Here is an 18,395-nt window from a genome sequence, read left to right on the forward strand (position 1 = left end):
ACCTGGCCAAGGTTGCTGGGCCACTGGGTGGCAGAAGCAGAACTAGAGCCTTTCCTACCCAGGTCATCTCTCTGTCAGCAAGTGTGTGCCTCTCTCCTTTCTCTGTTCTCACACTTCGGATGAGCCATTTTTGCCTAAATCCCGGCTCCAGCTACTCGAGTCGTAACAGTGCCACGGGCTGGGGCTACAGTGGTGAGAAGGGGGCTCTGTACTTGATTCTTGGGGTCCCACATTTCTCCTGATGGATGGGGAGTGGCAGAAGGCAGAGCCTCCTTGAAAGGGCATGAGACCCTCACACACAGAAGGGGAATGTGGCTGAGGGTCTTTGGAGCCAGCAGGATGGCAGTGGGGAGGGCAGGGTGAGCAGGCTTCAAGGCACCAGCGGGCAACTCCGCTGTGAGTCTCAGGGTCACAAGGTTTGCAAATACAACTTTTAAAAAACCTCTCTAAAGTTCCTTATAGCTCTAACTACTCAGAGCTTGTAGCCCTCCCAGCCCTAGAACCGCCCCCAGCCTGTGACTTCTGCTGCAGCATCTTCAGAAAGGGATAAAGAACTGTCACCGGAGTGCAACTCTCTCAGGGCCCTCACAAAACCTCCAGCTGCAGAAAGACATCCTGACCTGGCGTGAATCCAAACACCTCACTCCCCACTTCCCAGAGTTGCCCACCCAACTGCTTCCTGCAAAAAGGAAAAAAGGCATTTCATTTTTTCTGCTCCAGTGCAAATATGACATATCTGTGCCACCTGATTTTCCTGACAGATAATTATATCAATGTAATTAAGCCTCAAATGCGGAAATTCTCTGTACCATGTACACCGACACCACACTTCCCCCATCAGAGGGCCATTGCTCCAGGCAGTAATTATCAAGCCACCTTTGACATGTCTTATTTCAATTTAAATGGAAATGAAGCTCATAGATCTTCCCAGCCCACGACCCCACACGACTGCAGAAATAGAGAAACTATTGAAACTTTGAACTTTGAATTACTGAACTTTTGAACCGGACTTTGAAACTTCTCAAGTGGCCTCAGGTTTTGCATCCAAAGAAGTTAAAGTGTGAGAACAACTTACTCCTATGAACCCCTGGCCCCTTCTCTGATCCTCAAGTACAGCATCTCATATCAGCACAGTGGGCTTATCTCTTGCCTCTTTCCCCTGCTCTCCATCCCCTGTAAATTTAGTCTTCATCACCATCTCCTGAGGGTTCTCATCGTCTTGGTCCTCCTCTTCAGTCCAGCCCCCTTCTCCAATCCACATTCCATTCAGCATCCAAGGGAGAATCTTTTTAATCCAATCAAGTCCTCTCCTGCTTAAGAGCCTTCAGCGCCTCTTCACCTCCCCAAGTCCAGACTGTGCAGTTGAGCCTATCCAGGCTTTCACAGTCTTTCTTCCAACTCACCTTCCAAGGTTCCTCTCCTTCCACGGCCAACAGTGCACCCACACATCAGTAATTCCCACAGTGCTCAAACATGCCGTGTCCTTTTGTGCCTCTGTGCCTTTGAACCTACCATTCCTCCACCTGGAGTGCTCTTCTCTACTCTGACAAGTGAACTCCTATTCATCCCTCAAGACCCATTCCACAGCCACCGCTTCTGGGATGGCCTCTCTGGCTCCTCTGGGTAGAATCAGCCACTTTCATCTCTGTGCATTGGGACAAGTCACTGAGTTAAGCACATACCTCCATCAGATTGTAATTAATTTCCAATTTCCAATTTCTAATTTCCTGCTATATTGAGCTCCTTATGAGTAGGGCTATACTCAGCCTAATATCCCAAATGCCTAATGTAGTAGCTGGAACTTACAAGTCACTCCATAAATATTCATCTTTAAATTCTCCCAGCTCGGGACTTCCCTGGTGGCGCAGTGGTTAAGAATCCTCCTGCCAATGCAGGAGACACGGGTTCGAGCCCTGGTCCCGGAAGATCCCACATGCTGCAGAGCAACTAAGCCCGTGCACCACAACTACTGAGCCTGTGCTCTAGAACCCACGTGCCACGACTACTGAGGCCCACGCGCCTAGAGCCCGTGCTCTGCAACAAGAGAAGCCACCACAGTGAGAAGCCCGCGCACCGCAGCGAAGAGTAGCCCCTGCTCACCGCAACTAGAGAAAAGCCCGCGCACAGCAACAAAGACCCAATTCAGCATCCCCCCGCAAAAAAAAAAAAAAAAAAAAATTCTCCCAGCTCTACATTCATGGTGGGGGCCGTATGCAGCGTGCAGCGGGTCTGACCACCACAGGTCTTCAACTCACACAGACATGGGCTTGCAACCCAGCTCCACCACTTGCAGCATGACTATGAGCAAGCCTGTCACCCACCTCCCTGACCCTCAGTCTCCTCATCTGTAAAGTGGGAGTACTGACAGCATCACTGTGCTGTCAGTAGGGACTAGCTGAGGACTCATGGGTGGAAGGTGCTTGAAATGTCGGATAAAACACAGCAAGTTTTATGCTTGATAAACATCAGCCCTCTTCCCTGCTCTCAGAACTACTGGATGACACCTTGTGAAACACAGCAAGTTTGGGGGGGGTCTCTTCTCCCCCACTCCCCCATTTCTCCTGGCCCTCCCACACGCCTCATGTAGGCATCTGGTGACCTCAGTCTCACGCCCCACTGGCCTCACCATTTTAATGCCCCAAACACGGTCCCCCACATCCTTCCAGTCCCCTCGCCACCAGAACATGTTCATGTTTTGTCCCACTCCATCACTGCCAGGTCCCAAGTCACGCAAACATGCCCCCACATCAGACAAAATCCTGACTGCCAACGTGCCAACCCCCCAGGGCAGGTCAGGTCTCACCCCTGCCAGCATCCGTATGTGTCCAGAGCGCCCCAGGAGAGACGTGGCGAGAGACTGCAGACACTGCCCACAGATACAGGAGTCGGAAAACGGCCCCTGAATAAAGTCACCCAAGCCAGCAGTGACCAAAGTGACCACATCCCAGCAGCTATGCCAGGTAGGCACAGCCAGCGAGAGTCAGCACAGGGGTGAGGCTGAGACCCACACCAGACTCAAGACCTGGCAACGAGCCCCACATCCGCACTGGCTCCCCAGGCACCAACGAGCACACCCTCGAGTCTGTCCCCTCAACTCCATCAATATCAGCTCCCTCCCGATCTTCAACACAGAAGACTGTGAGGCTCAAGTCACATTCAGGTGCTCTGTAAACCGTGAAGAGCTGAGCGCGTATGAGACATTATTTATCACACTGCTTCTTCCCTCTTCAGATCTCCTCCTTTTTTCAGACACATCTGATGGCCTCATCACAACCAAAGCCCTGGCCGGCGTTCTCAACAAACCAAAGTACCATCACGAATGAACTCTGGTGAGCGGGGAAAGCAATCCCTCCCAGGTAAATCAACCCCCGTTAATAGTCTTGTATTATTAGATGCGTTCCCCGCAAGAACTGATCAGGGAGAACAAGGACCAGAGAGATATTGGTATTGGCGATCAAGGCCATCCTGGCCTTCCTTGTGCTTGGACCAGAGACAATGCCGTCTCGCTGAGAAACAGGTGAAGGAGCTACTGTCAGAGAAAAGGTGCGACACAAACAGCAAAAGACGCTGATAAGCAGCGGGCGGCCAGGCGTGATAACGACCAGAGATGAAGACAGTGATCTCTAGACTTGATTGGCTTCCATCTGCAGAGGCAAGAGGATGTTACAGAGACACGAACACCCTGGCCGCATTTCAGACTCGGGGAAAGTTCCACCCATCCATTGGGAAATGGACATTTTTGGTAGTTATGATTCTCACTTATTCATGCCACTTTTGTGGGGCGGTTTCAAATGCTAACTCCTCTAATTCAAGGGCACTATGTGGCCTCCGGAGAGGGGTTCTGGATAGATTTTGATTTTCTGGACTGAAGAAGGCTGAGCTAAAATGCAGGGTTTCTCAACTTCAGCATTACTGCCACTGGGGCCACATGAATCTTTGTTGGCGGGGGGAGGGGAGTGGTCCTGGGTGTTTCAGGATGATTTAGCAGCAACCCCGGCCTCTAACGCACTAGGTATCAGCAGCACCCCGCCCCTAAGTTGTGCCAACCAAAAAGGTCTCCAGATATTGTAAGATATTATTACTTGAGAGGCAAAATCGACCCCAGGTGAGAGCCAAGCTAAAGGCATAGTGGTAGGTGGGAGACGTTAACTTAGAAGACACAGACTCTGGATCACACCGACATGAATCTGAACCCTGAATGAGCTACTTCCCGCTGTGTGATCTCATCTTACAAAACATAAACCTCCCCTTCCCGTGACTTCAGAGGCTGTGGAATAAGGAGAGGGTATCATGTAGGGCCAGCCACTCCCAGTGAGGTCCGTGTGCCAGCATCATCAGGAGGCCGGTCACAAATGCAGGCTCTCCGGCCCTGTCCCAGCCCTGCGGACTCAGGTTCTGCCTTTGAACAACATCCCCAGGTGATCTGTATGCACTCGATGTTTGAGAAACACCCGGCACCGCGATTGAGAGCACAGGTTTTAGTGTCAGGAGACTGATTCCATATCCCGGTGCCAAGCTTTCCTAGCTATCCAGCCTTGGGCAAGTCACTTCACCTCTACGTAAGCCTCTTTAAAATGTGTAAAATAGAGATAAAAATACCACCTCGCTCCAAGGATTGGCAGTGCCCATTTAATGAGACGGGGCACGAGGTGGGCCACAGCACGGACAGGCAGGACGTGTCAGCTCCTGGGCACCCAGCAGGAAGACTCAGAGATGCGGAAGGAAGCTCCCTCTGTGCACTTTTTTGATCTTCCCTTTGATGGAGTCTAGAATTACAACAGCCACGTGGCTGCTCACGGTCCATTTAGTCATTTATTGACCCAGCAGGAAGGAAAAGCAACCGCCAAGCGCTGCGCGCGCTCTCTCTCTCTCCCCTGCACATCTCAAGGTTACGGCCTGGTGGCACGTGCCTCTGGGAGGGACAAGCCTCAACACATCCGCCCCGAAGCTGTGCCCAGGGCTCTCCCAGGTCTGTCCGTCCTGCCCTCGAAGCGCTCAGGGTCATCTCCTGCTTCTCATCCAGAGGCTTGGCTCTGGGGAAGGCAGGCGTGGTTCCAACGGCTTCTCACTGGTTTCCCTCTGTTCAGAGACAGGCTCTCTGGCTTTCTCCCAGCGCCAGGGAGCACGTCAGCCACAGCCCCTAGAAGCTCTTTCCTCCCCTCATTCCCTCCCTGGAGGCCAGATGCTGTCCTGGGAGAGATGTGGTTTGAACTAGGCAAAACCATCCTCAAAACGGCCCCATGTCCGAGTGGGGCCCCTCAGAACCTCTAAAGTAGGTCTGTGAGTTTACTACGCAAATCCCAGCACTTGAGGAAACTTTTATGTTCCAAACAAGGTGCAAACTCTGGCTCCTGGGATCAAATCTGGCCTGTGCCTGTTTTTGTAAATAAAGTTTTATTTGAACACAACTACACTCGTTTGTTTATGTCTTGTCTACAGCTGCTTTCAGAGTTCAGAGGTTGAGACAGAGGGACTCTGTGGTCCACAAAGCTGAAAATATTTACTACCTGGCCCGTGTTCTAAAATCCTGACGTTCAGACTCCTCTGGTGGTGCAGTGGTTAAGAATCCGCCTGCTAATGCAGAGGACACGGGTTCAAGCACTGGTCCGGGAAGATCCCACATGCCTCGGAGCAACTACGCCCGTGCGCCACAACTACTGAGCCCACGCACCGCAACTACTGAAGCCTGCGTGCCTAGAGCTTGTGCTCCGCAACAAGAGAAGCCACCACAGTGAGAAGCCTGCTCATTGCAACTAGAGAAAGCCCGCAGGCAACAAGGAAGACCCAATGCAGCCAAAAAACAAAACAAAACAAAAAAATAGCAGGTTCTCAGTTTTGCATATGCAAATGTCTCACCGCAGTAGATAGTTGAACCCTTCCTGGGTGTGTAGTTAACTTTTGGGCCCCACCCTGGAAGGGTTAAGAAGAAAGCGATTCTTCTTAAAGAATCAGAAGAAAGGAAGAAGAAGAAGAAAGGAAGTAGACGGTGTCACTGGGGGAAAAAGACACAGAAGCAAAACCACCAAATCACTGATACAAAGGCAGGGACCATAAGCTAAATTGGGCGGTAGACTGTGTGATTAGGGTCTGGATGGGAGAAGCCCTGTCTCTAACCTTTCTCGGCCTCCTGCTCCTCATCTGTAACAGAGTCAGGGTGAAGCACCTACATCAGGGCTCTTCCTGTCTGTGTGAGTCACCTGAGATCATGACTCAAAGGTGTGGGGTGGGGCCTGAGGTCCTGCAGCCAAGGTCGCTGGTCTGAGAATGACACTTTGATTTGGAGGTAGGTCACAGGGACTTTGGGAGAATTAAATGGCAGAATGTACAAACCATGTTTAGGCCTGGCACAAATGGTAGGCTGTTATAGAAATAATAATCATAACAGCGACAACAATGACAACAATAATAAGTAAATACAAACTATACATAACCCAACTTAAAATCAACCTCCAGCTGACGTCCATAACAGAAACAATAAATATGTAAACCCCCAGAGTCACAAATCAGGGTTGTGTTTACCCTTCTCCTACAAAGAGCAATCTCCTCCCCTCCCCCGCCCCCCCCCCCCCCCCCGTCAAGTGAGTCTTAACTATTAGCATCATCGCACAAACGTCAGAATTATCCTGAAGACCCTGTCTAAAAATCGCACCAGTTAAAACACAGAGATAATATTAGCTTTGAAACACAGTGTCCTTGACCTGCAGGCACAGTCTTCAATGTTGGCCCCACATTAAACTACCCTCATCAGCTACTCATTCTAACAAGAGACGTGTGTACACAGAATCTTGATTTGTGTCCTTGTGATGGAGGTGGGTGGGCTGAGCCAGGGGGGGCATCCTGGCGTGGGAGGGCCCTGGTAGAAACGGACAACAGAAGGACCATCCTTGGGAAACTCAGAGCCGCTAGACCTTCAAATGAGCTACAGAAAAACTGGCATCACCGATCCTGTCCCCATAGCAGGGACCAACAGGAAAGCTCCAGGCAGCCTTCTTTCATCAGGTTTACTCCCTCGTGATTTTTAGCAGGGGTGAGGAGGTGGGTACTAGGGAGAATTACACTTTATTGACATTTACTATGTGCAAGACACTCCTCTAATATCCTGGTTACCTTAGAGCCCATTTTACAGATGAGGAAACTGAGACTCAAGAAGAGGTGACTTGCCCTGTACACACACTCTGGAAGAGCTAGAACCATGACTTAAACCTAGTTCTGCTATGCATTCCCTACTCCACTTTTCCTTCCAAAAGAGCTTAGAGTAGCAGCTGGCAAACCACAGTCTAGGGGCCAAATCTGGCCCACTGCCTGTCTGTTTTTGTAAATAAAGGTTTATTGGAACACACATGCTCATTCATTGAGGTACTGTCTCTGGCTGCTTTTGTGCTACAGCAAAGTTGAGTAGTTGCGACAGACATAATATGGCCTGCGAAATGTAAACTATATTTACTACCAGGCCTTTACAGAAAACATTTGCTGATCCCTGGCATAGCACATTTCATTGCTACTGGGTACAACCTCTTGAGGTTTGGCCACCCTCTCAGAAGAAGTGAAAACCATCTTATTTCCTGAGTTCTTTTCCTTTTGTTTGCTGAGAAGTCACATCAGTCGTCTTTTTTTCCCCACCTGCCAAGCAATTAGCTCATAAAGGCTGGAGCCTGAAGGATTCCCCCTGAGTGTTTGTTTATAAGCCTCCTTCCAGCAGGACGCTGCATGTCTAAACCACTGCCAAACTTTAATAACAGCATCGACTGCATCACCTCCCACCAAAAGCGAACAGGAAGCCTGGCTCGGCTGCCCAGCTGGGTGGATGTCAGTTGCGGACAGCTGCAAATTGCCTGAACAAGGACAGATGTAGCTTGTCTTTGCCTGTCTTCTTCCATGTGAAAACTTTTCGGGGGGAAGATTAGACTGCTGTTAGGGAAATGAATGTGTTGATTCTAATTATGTGAGCAGGGAGGCGGCAGAGGTGACATGCAGCAGGATGGGCTCCAGGTCATTTACCTGGAATGCAGCCAAGGCAAGACTGGGCAAACAACAGAATTCCAATGAAGCTGGTGCCCAGGACACTGAGCACAAAAAAGGAGGCATCTATGAACCCATGGGTCACGGTGCTGGGGGGGTGGGGGGGGGACAGCACGTGGGGGACAGAATTCCCAGAACTGTCCAACTGGAAATGATTTAACCACTGCCTAGGCTTATACCTCTGGTCTGAAGCTGAGAGCTTGCCTGTTCTCGAGGGGGCTCTTCTGTGCTCTCTGCTCTGGGTCTCACTCTCATGGTGATGCTGGTGGTGATGATGATGATAGTGATGAGAATGACGATGGTGATGGTAGTGATGGTGACGATGGTGAATGATGATGGCGGTGGTGGTGGTGGTGATGATGATTATGATGGCAATAAGGATGGCAATGGTGGTAGTGGTGATGATGGAGGTGACAGTGATGATGACTGCTTGGTCTGAATGTTGGCCCTCCACTCCATTCATATTTTGAAATCCTAACCCCCAAGGTGATGGTATTAGTAGGTGGGGCCTCTGGAAGTGATCAGGTCGTGAGGACAGTGCCCTCATGAATGGGATTAGAAGGCAGAGACAGTCCTAGACCCTTCCACTGTGTGAGGACACAGCAAGAAGGCACCAGCGGGGCTTCCCTGGTGGCGCAGTGGTTGAGAATCTGCCTGCTAATGCAGGGGACACGGGTTCGAGCCCTGGTCTGGGAAGATCCCACATGCCGCGGAGCAACTAGGCCCGTGAGCCACAACTACTGAGCCTGTGCGTCTGGAGCCTGTGCTCCTCAACAAGAGAGGCCACGATAGTGAGAGGCCCGCGCACCGCGATGAAGAGTGGCCCCCGCTTGCCGCAACTAGAGAAAGCCCTCACAGAAACGAAGACCCAACACAGCCAAAAATAAGTAAAAAAAAAAAAACAAAAAACTTCAAAGAACTGTGAGTGAAATGGTTTTATTTAAAAAAAAAAAGAAGGCACCAGCTATGAACCAGGAAGAGAAGCCTTGCCAAAATGCGACCATGCTGGTGCCTTGACCTTGGACTTCCCAACCTCCAGAACTGTGAGTGGTAAATTTCTGTTGTTTATAAGCCACCCAGTCTATGGTGTTTTGTTACGGCAGCCTGAACAAATTAAGACAGTGATAATGATGATGATGTGACAGTGAGTTTGCTTTATGCCCTGTGATAAGCATTTAAATGCATTATCTCATTCAATCTTCTTCGAAATGATGTGATGGAGTTGCAATGATTATCCCTATTTTATAAGATAACAGAGACACAGAAGGTGAGCATCTTGACCAAAGGCACACAGTAGGGAAGTGATGGCACTGAGATTTGCACCTAGTCTCCTGACTCCTAGTTCTCTGCCACTTCTGTCAAGCTCCTACTTCGTTTGGCATGCATTTTTTACGCCTCCTATGTGCCAAACAATGTTTGAGGGCAAAGGTAAGCAAATTTTTTTTTTCTGTAAAGGACCAGTTCATTAGATGAACTGATAAACTCCGTTTGTTTAAGCCAGTTCGAGGTTTGTCACTTACACCCAGAAGAGCTGTAATTTAGACCAGTTCACTCATCCATTTCTATTTCCACATGCTTGCAATTCCAAATCAGCCAATTCTCCCCCAAAAAACCATTTTCTTTACCATTGCTCGGTCTATCCTCAAGTTCTGAGGTCTCCATCTACTTTCTCATTGTTTAAGTTCAGCCAAAAAAGACAAAAAAAAAAAAAAAAAAAGGCACCAGAAAGAGACGAATTGTTTTTCAAACCAAATTATAGTCTGGAAATGAATTTAAAACATTAAGAGTCTGATCTGGGGCTCCCTGGGACCACTGTCTCCTGAAGATGTCCAATTGGGACAATGATTGTACTTTCAGCTGTGAAGATTAACCTTCCCAAGCCTCTCTGACGTGCAGTTAAGTGTGGCTTAATCTCATCTAAACAATTCCAATTGGATTTAATAATTTAATGTACACCTGCACTGTTCAATCATTATCTCCTCCCGCTTTTCTTTTTTTTTTTAAAGTAACTTTGGGAGGTTAAGTTACTCTAATTTCCAGCAAGTCTAAGGTGACAAAAGTTCAACTGATGAAGTCTCTGGGGACAAGATTAGTATTTGCTCTTCTGTTTGCCATCTCCAGACTCCATGCGTTATTTGTAATTGGTATTAGCAACTTTCAATTCTGATTAATTACTGGAGCGTCTGTTTTTGAAGCAGAAACAAAGCCACAGGTCAGGGAGTAATAGACCCAATTATTCCTAGGTAGGCTTTTGGTAATAGATTTTATTATCTAGGTATCTCATCTCAGAGGCAGATACAAAAAAACTCATTTCGTTAGATGATAAGACCTCTTGAATTGAGACAAGCACATTCACCACCCGGGATCAGGAGAGCCTGGAAAAATTCCGCTTCAGAAATATGTCTGGGGCTGGCAACACCAGGTTCTAAGTCCCTTTTAGGACCAAGTTTCTTCTGCACGGAAACCTTTGTGGGGAGACAAGCAGAGGGAGCCCACAGTGCCTGGAAGTGGGGATGATACAAAGGTCCATGTCTTCCCCTGCCAGCTGAGAGCACAGGAGGCCGTGACTAGTGGGGAGGGAAGCAATGTGTGAACGGGGAGTTTATAAACGTGTTGGGCCATTTTGGATCACACTGAGATAACGGGACAGTAATTAGGAGAGCTATCTCCCTGTCAAGAGAGCTATAAAAGGTGTTATTTATAACCCTGCTCATGGCCCCAAATGCCCTCCACATGGAATGCCTTTTTAAATACTTCAGTTCCCAGCCAAAATAATTCATCTTTATGCTCTGAAGTTCCGAGCCATTGGTGGGAGAAAAACACTGAGAGCTTTTTAAAACGAAACCCTTAACTCTTGGTTTGGTGGATATACCCCGGGGGGGCAGGTGGTGGGAGGGGTCTGTGTTCTGACCTAGAGTTTGGAAACATGGGTCTTCGGGCAGCCAAAAAACAAAACAAACCAAAAGCAAAAACAAACACGAAAACTAAACAGAATCTGGCTCTGGGCTTCCTGAAGCCCTTACCAGCTACGGCCAGATTCTCAGAAGACAGGAGAAAGAGAACCAGAGGGGAAGACGGAGCAGCCAGCATGCCTGCAGGGACAGCTATGTGACAGGCGGGGCGAGAAGCATGGTGTGGATTACTCGCTTCAGTCTTTCTGAGTAGATCTGATCACACCCATTTCATACATGAGGTGAAAGCACGTCCTCAAGAGCACAGAGTTCTCATAGTGAAGTAATCTGGCTTAAAAAAAGACAGTCAGTGAGCGATGATGACATTTGACATGAGAGCCTTCGGACTCCACGCTTCTGCTCTTTCTACTCCGAACCAGGGCAGGGCGACCCCGCCCCAAGGAGACTCCAAGCCTGTGATGCGCTGGAACCAGCTCCCACAGACTGGCAAGGGCTGACTGCTGACTTTTCAGGAATTTTGCAAGCCAGCTGTTACACAAATACGTATTATTAAAAATCGAATAATATCAACTTACAATTAAATAAATCACATTAAAGACAAAGGTAACACGTACTCAAAACACACTGCTTCCTAATCTTACTAACATTTTGCCCAGGCTTTTGAAGTTGTTTTTGGCTATCATGTCTGTCCAGTGGAGATGCCATGTAACAGTGCTACTGGGCGTGGCTTCCCAACGCCCCATATCATTAGCTGGAAACCAGCCCCGGGGGAAGATTCACACCACAGAGGAGATAGGAAAACACTACAGACCAACTGAGATTCCACCTACGCTGGAGAGCCGGTTGTTAACCCTCTGCCAGAACACGGCCGCCCCAAGCTCTTCTCCTGGTGATCTAGCAGAGTCTTCCCAGATCCCAGTTCAAGGGAGAACCTCTCCATTGTGTCCATGGGAGGCTTTCTCCTCACAGGAAAATTCACCAACACAGAAGGGAGACATCCCCTCATCTCTTTTAGGACTCACATTCTTTTCATTTTTCCCCCCCGAAAGTGGAAAATATACCCCAGAGTAACACCAAATAAATAATTCAAGAACCATATATAATTGATGCTGGGTTTAAAGGAAGTAGAGCCATGAGTGGTTGTCTATTAACTATTTATGACTGCTCGGGCTGCTGACAAGCCAGGCTTGGTGCGGAGATCTCACCCAAGCTCCCATGTTTTATTTAAACATTATTAAACGCACACAGCCTGCAGCGAGGCCTTCCATCCCACTTAGAATTAGACTCTGCTGTCAAGTCACCTCTGGGTGTTGGAAAGGTTAGGACTGGCTTTTGCTGGAACTGCTACTGACTTTTTCCTTCATGTGGAAGGTGTTAGGCTGCCTCTTCCTCCCATCCTTGAATTTTTCTCTTCTTGATGTGACCCCCACTCCAGTTTTTCTGTGACCTGGGGCGCATCACATCACCCCTCTGCCCTGAGTCTCAGTTTGACCATCTGTAAAATGGGGAGTATCACAGGCGTTACCTTAAGGGTTACTGTGAGGATGAGATCAGGGCAGTGATTATTAATGGGGTGACTTTGCTCCCCAGGGTACATCTGGCAAGGTCTGAAGATTTTTTTTTTTTTTTTGGTCACACATCTGCCTTTATTGTGAGCAGCCGATGGGATACTTCCGGCGTAGTAAAAAAAAAATTAATTTACAAAAGCAGGGATTCAGTGAAGCCGCCTGGTTGGAACCCTTGGGAGCTCATACGTAGATGCTGACCCAGAGCAGCAGGAAGAGGACTCCAAAGCCCATGAAGAGTGAGGCCACGAAAGAGATGAGGAGCGCTTGTAGATACACCGAGTGGATGAGGTGGAGGCGACCTCATAAACGAAGAACCAGGCGGTGAAGAACATGCCAGTGGCCAACAGCACCACGGTCAGATGCGGAAGGACAGCCGGGTTCACTGGGCTGGTGTACCTGCTCATGGCTGCAAGCTCCACTTTGCCGGGCCCAGGGTAATCCACCGCTCCGCCACTGGGGGAGATATTTTTGATTGTGATGACTTGGGTGGGGAGCTACTTGCATCCGGTGGGTAGAGGCCAGAGATGCTGCTGAATATCCAACACAGCACAGGACAGCCCCACATCAGACAGTTATTCAACCCAAAATGTCAATAGTGCCAAGACTGAGAAACCCTAGATTACAGAATCAAAGGCAGTATTACTTTTTATGACTCACTTTTTAAAAAAGTACTTGAATGAGTAAATACCACGTGTCTAAATCTTCTGAGGAAGAGAATGGGTTTGAGCTGGTGAGATCTTGGTCCAGATTCTAACTCAGCCACTTAACTGGGATTGTGACTTTGGAGAAGTTGCTTCAGTTCTCTGATCTCAGTTTCTTTATTGGTGAAACAGGGATGGTCACCTCAGACAGAGAGGCTTAAAAGAGAGATCTCATGTAAAGTCCTTAACCCAATGCCCAGCACACAGTCAGCGGTAAAGCACTAGCTAGCTCTCATCAACACTGCCCCAGCCATCATGCGCGTAGGACAGGATGCGGCCACAGAGCTGGCAGACTTGTGACGAAGTCTGAGTGGACCAAGAAAGAGACATCGGAGGAGTGAAAAGAAAGGGGAAAGAAAACAAGGGAGCATCTATTAAGTGCCTACTGTGTGCTATCATCGGGCACTTTCACATACACCATCTCATTTACTCCTCCCAGCCTCCCAATGAGATCGGTTGTTTTTTGCTCCCAATTTACTGATGGGGAAACTGAGGTTCTGCAGTGTTAACTGAGCCACCCGAGGTCTCATACTTCAAGTCCAATGCTCTTTCCACCAGCCTGCAGTGAGCTAAGGTGTCCTCCCCAAAATCATATCCACTTGGAACCTCAGAATGTGACCTTTTTGGAAATAGGGTCTTTGCAGATGTAGTTAGTTAAGATGAGGTCATACCGGATTAGGGGAGCTTTAAATCCAAGGCCTGGTGTCCTTATGAGAAGAGAGGACACAGAGACAGGGCAGAGAAGAAGCCCATGTGAAGACGGAGCCAGAGATTAAAGTTATGTGGCCGTAGCCAAGGAACGCCCGGAGCCCCCAGAAGCTGGCAGAAGGAGGAAGGAGTCTCCCTTAGAGCCTTCCGAGGGAGTGGCCCTGCTGACGCCGTGACTTCAGACTTCTGGCCCCCAGAACTGTGAGACAACACATCTCTATTGTTTTAAGACAACCAGCTTTTGGCAATCTGTTACGGCAGCCCTGAGAAGCTAATACACACCCTCCTCCTCCCCAAGAGGAGCCAAAACAACTGTGTGACGAAATGAGAGAGAAAGAGAGAGAGAAACCACATGTCCACACCCAGTCAAGTGAGAACTTGTCCAGCAAGAGAAGCAGCAGGAGAGAGCAGGTGGCAGTGGGGGGAGGGAGGGGTTTTGCAGCTGGCGGCCAGTGGGGGAGCTGCAAGGAGAAAGAAGGAAGAGAAGAAAGAAAGGCGGAGGTGAAGAGTCTGTGTTTACATCCCGATATGTGGGTGTATCTCTGCCTTTCTGGAGACCTGGACATGGCCCGCCACATGGCTGGCGTGCCCTAGACATTTGCTGAATGCAGGTCAGAGACGATGACGAGGTTGAGACGACCATGATCAGACGGCTGCTCGCCCAAAGCTGCTGGCCAACACTGCATCCTCCATGCAATCTTCTCCACGTCTCCCGGTTCTACCAAACCACTGCCTCCTTTGCTCGCACATCCCATCCTGTACCAGAAGTATTTAGAGACACATGCATCTCCTCCTCTGGAACTTGAGATCTCCAGAGGCACAGTCCCTGGTCCATTCACATCTGCATCTCCCATAACATCAGGCACAGGGACGGGCACATGGTAGGACGCAAAGTAAAGTGTGTTGATCTGAAAGTTCCAATGTTTAAGATAATTTTTGAGCTGTTCTCTCAAAAGGTAAAACTTCAAAACGCTGTGGAAACTATTCATTCAGCAATTTCTGAGAATCTACCTGTGCCTAACCCTGAACTGGAGGCCAAGAGTCAAATAAAACCCACCCCCCTCTCTCAGGTGCTCCCTGTCTAGGAAGACAAGAACACAAGCAATGACAATAACCCGTATGAATGGGGTGAACACAAGGCGATGTGGAAACACAGAGGAGGTACGTAACTTAGTGACGGGTGGGGGTAACAGTGAGGGCTTCCTGGAGGTGAGCCCTGACCTGTTACAGGCTGAGCAGGCGGGCAGAGGGATGCAGGAGAACAAAGGTGATGAGCCCAGAAATGACCTGGCGCTGGGGCCTGACGCCTTTGTGCTTGAGTAGATCACGCAAGGTGATGAGAGGCACACAACCGAAGGCAGAGAAGTCTACAGAGGCTAGATTTCTGGGAAGAAGTTGGGGCTTTGCTCTGAAGGCAGTGGAGAGCCATGGAAGATTTCTTAGCAGAAGAGCAACACAGTAAGATGTGTCCCTTCTAGAATGACCTTTGGCATGGAGGAGCAAGAGTGGAGGAACAGTGGGGAGCCAAGACACAAGCTAACTGTACAGGCCTAGACCAGAGGGGTTGCAGATTAAAACAGAGAGAGAGGACACGGGGTTGGGACTGGAAAGGATGGATTTGAAAAATACCTCCGTAGGATAAAATCAGCAGATGTGGTCATTAATCTGTATGACTCAGAGAGAGATGGGCCACCGTGATTTCTAGCTTGGGTCACTGGGTGCTGAGCTAAGAGTGAGCAGAGGCGCCATCTAAGGTTTTCAAGGGAAAGTTAAGACTATAGAGAGCCAGGCCAAGGTGCTGAAGGGTAACCCGACAGGTGTAGCCTCCAAAGCCAGTGCATCTGGCTGAAAGCCTACAGAGGGCAGGCCTTCCTGTCACCCTCAACTCTAACTCTTCCAACTGTCCTTGACCGCCCTTGGTCACCCTGTCCTGGGGCTGAGGTGGTTTCCCCTGAGCTCTGTCACTATTGAAAAACAACAGGATATAAATCCACGGATAAGCTGTCTTGCCACCCCAGTGACAAAAGGACTTGAGTGATTTAGAGCCAGAATATTCTTGTCTCCATAATGGTTCCTGGAGTCGCCAGGAATAGTGCATTTACGAAAATTAATGGCAAAACCTCATTATTCTTTTTTCTGGGAAGAGAAGTTCCATCGGCTGGGTAATTGATCCTGATCTGGCCGTGCCGGTTTGCCAGCCAGGGGCGTAAATCATTCACACGGAACAACCTGCGGCCCTTTAAACCAACACCAACAGTGACAAATGGGACAGGGTGTGACGGGCGGAAAGGAGCACTGAGGGGAGATCCATCAATATCCTTCCCGCTTCTCACCAGGGCCCAGAGTGTGGGATCCTTTTTGGGGTCTCCGCAGCGGAGCCATTTTTCAGCAGGGTTGGGTTGGGAGGGCAACGTGGTGTCCCAGTGACAGCTTTAGCGCTGGACACGCAGGGAAGCCCATCCCAGCTCCGCCACTCCCGACTCTGCAGCCCTGGGCCAGGCGCCCCTTGCGTCCATACCTGCTGGGGTGACGTAAGCGTGAAAGAAGATGACATCTGCAAAGGGCCTGAGCCCAGAGCGACTCAATCAATGTTTGTCCAAGGAATGAATGAAGGAAGGAAGGTATGCTTGGCCCAGGAAGCTCAGAAATTCACTATCCCTCCCAGAGAGATGTGAACTTTAAAAACAGGAGATGAAACGGGCAGTGCTTTACTCAAAGAAGTGATGTGTGGCGATGACCGGGAGCACGATGCCGGCCGGTCTTCTAAGAACCCTCCAAACCCAGCGCACAGACCCTTTGCTTTGCCCGTGAAAGCTCTGAGCGACCACTGCAGAGAAACATATAAAATACACAAGCAATGGCCTTGGCAGTATCTCTCCCTTCAGCACGCGCTCCTCAAGGGGGAGGGTGTGTCTTGTTCCCTGTTGGTCCCCAACATCCAGCACTGGGTTTGGCCCAGAGTAAAACCTAGGGATACACACCAATCGCATGAACGACAAACCCAGAACCCTGGCTGACTGCCTTGCAGGTGAAGTTTATCGGGAACACATGGCACGGAGCAGCTCCCCCCTTACCTTACAGGGGTAGGTTGGAGGAAGGGAAATTGGTGGCACAGACGTGAACCTGAGAGGTGAGATGTCACCTCCTGGGATGCCTGGAAAAGTGCCAGGATGCCACGCAACGGGAGAGGCCTCACCAACAGGGTTCCTCTGAAAATGACAGTGTTCACTGAACTCTCCCACTGAGCAGCGTTCTGTCCACACCGTGAGTGTGTAAAAATCAGGGACGTTATGATTCCCTGCCCCTCCCCTCCAATGCCCATCCCCGTGCCAGGCCCAGAGTTGGTGTTGAATGAATAAATGGATAAACGAAAAAGTAAGAAAATACGATATCCTCTCCTCCCCCAGAGGAACTATCCCAGGGCTCAAAGGCAAGGGGCCTACTTGAGGGCAGGTCGGTTGGTGAGCTCGGGACATCCTCTGTCAGGACAGGTCTGCCAGCCTAACACTGTCCCTGTGAGCCCTGCCCATCCACGGAATCACTGCAGAGACAACCGGCGGTGCAGGAACACGCCCTCCCTCCGTAGTGGGTCGAAGGGTGGCCCCCCAAAAGTTACGTCCTCCCAGACCCTGTCAATATGGCCTTATTCAGAAAAAGGGTGTTTACGAATGTAATTAAAGGAAGGGCCCTGAGATGAAATCAAATTGGATTTAGAGTGGCCCCCAAATCCAGTTACAGGTGGCCTTAGAAGAAAAGGCAGATGGGTACCTGAGACATACACTCACAGGATGAGGAACCATGTGAAGACAGAGGCAGAGACTGGAGTGACCCGGCCATAAGCCAAGGAACACCCGGAACCACCAGAATTTGGAAGAGCAAAGAAGAATTCTAGCCTGGACCCATCAGAAGGAGCAAAGACCTGCCAATACTTTGATTTCTGACTTTTGGCCTTCAGAACTGTGAGAGAATAAATTTCTCTTGTTTTAAACCACCCAGTTTGGGGTAAACTTCTAAGGCAGCCCTGGAAAACTGATAACACCGCCCAACCCCAAACACACCAAAATAAAAAGAATAGTTCAGCCTCGGTAAGCTTACCCAGAATCTTAACAATGAGAAAACAGAGAAAGATGCAGGTCTAATTTTAGCATACACATAAGCTTTGTGCTTTGCAGTTTTGACCCATATATGGCGGTTGCATTTAATCTTTTCCAGATTCTAGGGCCTTTAAAGATCTGAACGTGTCCCTGGGAATGGGGGTAGGGAGAGGAAAGTGAGAAGAGAGGGGAGGGGAGGGGAGGAGAGGAGAGGAGAGGAGAGGGGAGGAGAGGAGAGGAGAGGAGGGAGAGGGAGAGAGAGGAAAAGAGCAGAGGGGAGAGGAGGAAAACCACTATCTGATGTGACGGGAAAGCCTGGTGTCCGGCCAGTTGAAGAAGACACCGGAGGAGGAGTGCTGGGGATGTTCTCTCGCTGCAGCCAGAGATGGCAGG

The 18,395-nt window shown here is 49.5% G+C and overlaps 1 protein-coding gene and 1 pseudogene across 2 annotated transcripts in view; both read right to left on the bottom strand.

The window, feature by feature from the left end:
• The window catches only part of MYO18B (myosin XVIIIB), a 218,080-nt gene that overhangs the window by 39,256 nt on the left and 160,429 nt on the right, over positions 1–18,395 (bottom strand). The window lies entirely within an intron of this gene.
• LOC137776995 (transmembrane protein 258 pseudogene) lies at positions 12,623–12,912 on the bottom strand (annotated as a pseudogene).

Source organism: Eschrichtius robustus, chromosome 14 (assembly GCF_028021215.1).
Source record: "Eschrichtius robustus isolate mEscRob2 chromosome 14, mEscRob2.pri, whole genome shotgun sequence".
In the NCBI taxonomy this organism is placed as follows: domain Eukaryota; kingdom Metazoa; phylum Chordata; class Mammalia; order Artiodactyla; family Eschrichtiidae; genus Eschrichtius; species Eschrichtius robustus.